Genomic DNA, 6,523 nt, shown 5'->3' on the forward strand with positions numbered 1-6,523 from the left:
ATTTTTTTTTTTGAGTCTAAATTATTTTGTGCTTACTGACAGCTCAATACAACTCAAGTTGTTTTGAATTTAACATTCTTTAATGAAATTCAATGCAATTCAATAAATTCCAACAAGAATGGATTGCCAAATTCAGTTGTGTCAAGTCATTATTAATACTGTTTACTGAGTGCAAATGTTTACTCAGCCAATTAATTCATAGTATGTTTGATGTTGTTATTTTTAAGGTTATAATTATTAATGCATAATTATAGGAGATGTGTTGACAAAACAGCTTTCTGAATGCCATAATCAATTAACCTTTTGCTTTCTCAGAAGCATTGTTTTTATTCCTATAAAAACCTGCATCTAACTATATAAAAATAAAGCGAAACACTATTTCATGTAGCGTTCAAAGACTTGACGGAATCCTAACTTGTTTTCTTCGAGGTGTATATATGCTAGTCTAAACACGTTACATTAGTTGTAACTATGGCGGTTTAAAACAATGCCTTGATTTTGACATTGGTGCAGAGGTTTCTGTAATGACAGACTCCATATTGTGACTGCAGGAACACTCACGATCACTCGTGTCATCAGATATTACATGTTCTGACACATATCAAGCTGTATGACATCAGTGGCTCATATCTTACTGTATGATGTTTTGTGTTATGACATCAGTGACATAATGCTCAATAAACTGGATGTGCTGTCAATTAAAACAAGAGTTCAGCATTGGGTATATAATGTAGGTCATTGTCAGAAAACGGTATCATTGTTCCAATGACTTACTACAGATACTGTATCATTAACAGTAATAAGTCAAAGTAATTGATTTTTTTGGAGACTTAACTCTGTAGCTCTTAACTCTGCATGTGTAATGCAAAAACATTTTTTTTTGTTTTTAGTATTTAAAAAAAAAATACACTAAAAATCTGCCAATTTGCATGTTCATTCATTGAAATTACATATACATTTTGTGTTGTACTTATCATATAATAATAATAATAATAATAATAATAATAAATTGTGAATCAATCTATGAATAATTTATTATCATATAATATCTAGAAACTTTTTTTTTTTAATTTATGTTTAATTCAATTGAATTAAATGTTAATGTTTAATTTTAACTTTCTATTCAACCATGTTCTGCTAAGATGCTTGCCCATTTAAATATAATAGTATGAACTTTCCATGGTCAAAAACATCATATGGTTGTCAAAAAAGTAAAAAGTGATTACTATTATTATTATTATTATTATTATTATTTATTTTTTTATTTTATTTTTTTTTTTTGCACTGATCATCAGCCTGTGGCATTTTTAAAGTTGTTGAATGTAACAGGGTTGAACATGTGAAAACCAAACATATTTTTAAAAGAATTATAACGGGTTATTCACATTTTTGTGTGGCAGAATTAGGTAACAAAATATTTTTTAAATACCATTAACCTTTTCAAATTAAATGACAAAAATATATCAATAAGTAAGTAAGTAAATAAATAAATAAATTGATAAATACAAACACAAATGGCACCGTTTCATGAGAATGACTCCAGAATGACTTATGTACACCAGTATAACTGGACATTGTCTACATACACACTGTATAGCAATTTGAAATAGCACATATTCACACACAAAAAAAAAAATGTTGAAAGAAATATACAGGCATTTTTAATGTTGCTCTGCGCACAAAACTCTGTAGTTGACGGAGAAATCCCGTTGGTACGAGAGAGGACGTACCAGTCGCTCACTTCTCTGTATATTGCTCCAATGTTGGCTTGCTTACATACCTCCTTTTTTACATATTTTACATATTTTTTTTCTGGCACATTCCTTGGATATTCTTTTGACTGTAAAATGAATAAAAGACTACAAAATCTACAAAATATCTGGAAGAAACATTTGAGGAGAACATGCAACAACGTCACTCCCCCTCCCCACAAGAACAACAAAGAGAACCTGTCCAGAACGTTAGCTGGGGTGTTTTGTCTTTCGGGCAGAAAATATTCCCAAAAAGGTGGAATTGATTTGCTGCACCCTGGAACACAGGAAGCCTAGTTTCACATGCACTGCTATATAAGACCCTTTACAAGCACAAAATAAACTCTTCCTTATCGCAACCCCTGCATCACTCCAGGAAATGCACGGCTCTGTTGCACAATGCACCAAATGTGCTTTGAGAACAGATGCAGAGAATTGCTGTAAGTGTGCTCTACAACCTTTAAGTCCATTTTGGATTTATGACTTAAGACGAATTTCAACACCAAATAGCTTAGGTAGCTTTCAATTAGACAATTAGGTCTGTTCCAAAACATAGTGCCCTACCTAGACAGCATTTTACTGCATGCAGCAGAGGCCTGCTGGCAATAACATTATGCTGGCTTCTCGGCTGTCTAATTATGCCTAAATTAAAATTTAGCAATGCATCTATCCTTAACAGTGAAGGCAATCCCAGAATGCACTGCACTGAGCTCACTGAAAAATGGTGGAGTCCAATATTTGTGTCTACTAGGCCTTATTTTACTTAATAAAGTACTGTGTCATTAGCTTAGCAACTTGAAAACGTTAAACTCAATTGAAATCAATTGCCAAGTCCCCCATGCGCTTCATGTGCGGAGCGTCATTTGTGTGCTTATAGTAGAAGGTTCCAAATCAGTCACTTGTGAGGCTGCATTTCAGTAAGGAACAGGGGTTGTGTAAACCATTTGTAGAAATGTCAGCCATTTTTTATCCACCCCACTTTTTGGGAGATGCTGTAATCATTATATTTTAACAATAATAAAAAATTAGCTAACCAAGCCTCTGGTAACAGGTAGCGATGGATACACAAACGGTACTTGGTACTACAGCTAGCACCGATTGAGAACATCTATTTTGAGAATTTTATCTTGGAGCTGAGGTGAAATCTGCAAATGCAAATTTTAAACAATTTAAAAACAAAATCTTTGCTGTGACATACTGTGACACGGGCATCCATTGACCAATGATAATTTCAAGTAAAGTATTGTTTTTCTGCGCCCGTCGACTTTATTTTAAATTGATATTGCTCTTTCCATGCCCTCATAAGGAATTTTACGCATTCCTAGCATCAAAGTCTCTGCTTTCCTTCAAAGTCTTCTAGCTTACTCTAGCGTGCACGAGTTTTTAGAAGGCAGCTCACTAGGTTTTGGAACAGAGCTAGCACTTTTTGCTTTCAAATCTGTAAGAGTTTGTAAGAGGCTCTTTCTGCTGGGGTGATATTTTAATGCCACTCAGCGGGTGTTGCATGCATCAGTCCAAAAGAAGTTAAATTAAAATCGCCCATCCATAAAAAAAAGTGTCTCACACGGCTCCGGGGGGTGAACAAAGGCCTCCTGTAGCGAATTGATGCATTTTTGTAAGAAAAATATCCATATTCAAAACATAATAATCACTTTAATGTAGCTTGCGCCAACAGTTGTACACGGAAGCAGCTCCGGGCTGATGACGTATGAGTTCAGCGTTGCGCCGGTGAGTCTCGTGAAAACCAACGTTTGTTAACAGGAGCAAAGGAAGCAAAGTTTCCTTACTTTAACAAAGGAAAACCAGTCTCCTCTTGGCTTATATCCAAATCCTCCAACATTCTTCTTTACAAATCCTCGTTTTGTACTTCTAATAAGTGACCGTTGTTTTGTTTTGATCTCTCCCCTGCACTTCTGCGTTTGTCACTTTGCATGCGCAAAGCCGACCTCATACGTCATCCTCCCGGAGCTGCTTCCGTGTACAACTGTTGGCGCAAGCTACATAATGTTAATGTTTAATTTTAACTTTCTATTCAACCATGTTCTGCTAAGATGCTTGCCCATTTAAATATAATAGTATGAACTTTCCATGGTCAAAAACATCATATGGTTGTCAAAAAAGTAAAAAGTGATTACTATTATTATTATTATTATTATTATTATTTATTTTTTTATTTTATTTTTTTTTTTTGCACTGATCATCAGCCTGTGGCATTTTTAAAGTTGTTGAATGTAACAGGGTTGAACATGTGAAAACCAAACATATTTTTAAAAGAATTATAACGGGTTATTCACATTTTTGTGTGGCAGAATTAGGTAACAAAATATTTTTTAAATACCATTAACCTTTTCAAATTAAATGACAAAAATATATCAATAAGTAAGTAAGTAAATAAATAAATAAATTGATAAATACAAACACAAATGGCACCGTTTCATGAGAATGACTCCAGAATGACTTATGTACACCAGTATAACTGGACATTGTCTACATACACACTGTATAGCAATTTGAAATAGCACATATTCACACACAAAAAAAAAAATGTTGAAAGAAATATACAGGCATTTTTAATGTTGCTCTGCGCACAAAACTCTGTAGTTGACGGAGAAATCCCGTTGGTACGAGAGAGGACGTACCAGTCGCTCACTTCTCTGTATATTGCTCCAATGTTGGCTTGCTTACATACCTCCTTTTTTACATATTTTCTTGTTGGGTTTTCTGGCACATTCCTTGGATATTCTTTTGACTGTAAAATGAATAAAAGACTACAAAATAACAGAAGGCTCTGGAAGAAACATTTGAGGAGAACATGCAACAACGTCACTCCCCCTCCCCACAAGAACAACAAAGAGAACCTGTCCAGAACGTTAGCTGGGGTGTTTTGTCTTTCGGGCAGAAAATATTCCCAAAAAGGTGGAATTGATTTGCTGCACCCTGGAACACAGGAAGCCTAGTTTCACATGCACTGCTATATAAGACCCTTTACAAGCACAAAATAAACTCTTCCTTATCGCAACCCCTGCATCACTCCAGGAAATGCACGGCTCTGTTGCACAATGCACCAAATGTGCTTTGAGAACAGATGCAGAGAATTGCTGTAAGTGTGCTCTACAACCTTTAAGTCCATTTTGGATTTATGACTTAAGACGAATTTCAACACCAAATAGCTTAGGTAGCTTTCAATTAGACAATTAGGTCTGTTCCAAAACATAGTGCCCTACCTAGACAGCATTTTACTGCATGCAGCAGAGGCCTGCTGGCAATAACATTATGCTGGCTTCTCGGCTGTCTAATTATGCCTAAATTAAAATTTAGCAATGCATCTATCCTTAACAGTGAAGGCAATCCCAGAATGCACTGCACTGAGCTCACTGAAAAATGGTGGAGTCCAATATTTGTGTCTACTAGGCCTTATTTTACTTAATAAAGTACTGTGTCATTAGCTTAGCAACTTGAAAACGTTAAACTCAATTGAAATCAATTGCCAAGTCCCCCATGCGCTTCATGTGCGGAGCGTCATTTGTGTGCTTATAGTAGAAGGTTCCAAATCAGTCACTTGTGAGGCTGCATTTCAGTAAGGAACAGGGGTTGTGTAAACCATTTGTAGAAATGTCAGCCATTTTTTATCCACCCCACTTTTTGGGAGATGCTGTAATCATTATATTTTAACAATAATAAAAAATTAGCTAACCAAGCCTCTGGTAACAGGTAGCGATGGATACACAAACGGTACTTGGTACTACAGCTAGCACCGATTGAGAACATCTATTTTGAGAATTTTATCTTGGAGCTGAGGTGAAATCTGCAAATGCAAATTTTAAACAATTTAAAAACAAAATCTTTGCTGTGACATACTGTGACACGGGCATCCATTGACCAATGATAATTTCAAGTAAAGTATTGTTTTTCTGCGCCCGTCGACTTTATTTTAAATTGATATTGCTCTTTCCATGCCCTCATAAGGAATTTTACGCATTCCTAGCATCAAAGTCTCTGCTTTCCTTCAAAGTCTTCTAGCTTACTCTAGCGTGCACGAGTTTTTAGAAGGCAGCTCACTAGGTTTTGGAACAGAGCTAGCACTTTTTGCTTTCAAATCTGTAAGAGTTTGTAAGAGGCTCTTTCTGCTGGGGTGATATTTTAATGCCACTCAGCGGGTGTTGCATGCATCAGTCCAAAAGAAGTTAAATAAAAATCGCCCATCCATAAAAAAAAGTGTCTCACACGGCTCCGGGGGGTGAACAAAGGCCTCCTGTAGCGAATTGATGCATTTTTGTAAGAAAAATATCCATATTCAAAACATAATAATCACTTTAATGTAGCTTGCGCCAACAGTTGTACACGGAAGCAGCTCCGGGCTGATGACGTATGAGTTCAGCGTTGCGCCGGTGAGTCTCGTGAAAACCAACGTTTGTTAACAGGAGCAAAGGAAGCAAAGTTTCCTTACTTTAACAAAGGAAAACCAGTCTCCTCTTGGCTTATATCCAAATCCTCCAACATTCTTCTTTACAAATCCTCGTTTTGTACTTCTAATAAGTGACCGTTGTTTTGTTTTGATCTCTCCCCTGCACTTCTGCGTTCGTCACTTCTGAGCGGCGCATGCGCAACGCAGACCTCATACGTCATCCGCCCGGAACTGCTTCTGTATACAACAGAGAGCGCAAGCTAGATTAAACTGATTATTACGTTTTAAATAAGGCTATTTTTCTTACAAAAACACATCGATTCGCTACAGGAGGACTTTGTTCACCCCCCGGAGCCGTGTGAGGCAC

At 36.2% G+C, this 6,523-nt stretch overlaps 1 protein-coding gene across 2 annotated transcripts in view; it reads right to left on the reverse strand.

The window, feature by feature from the left end:
• The window catches only part of LOC107663109 (neuroligin-3-like), a 184,438-nt gene that overhangs the window by 176,618 nt on the left and 1,297 nt on the right, over positions 1–6,523 (reverse strand). The gene's annotated exons all lie outside the window — the stretch shown is intronic.

Source organism: Sinocyclocheilus anshuiensis, unplaced genomic scaffold (assembly GCF_001515605.1).
Source record: "Sinocyclocheilus anshuiensis isolate Anshui unplaced genomic scaffold, SAMN03320099.WGS_v1.1 scaffold836, whole genome shotgun sequence".
NCBI lineage: Eukaryota > Metazoa > Chordata > Actinopteri > Cypriniformes > Cyprinidae > Sinocyclocheilus > Sinocyclocheilus anshuiensis.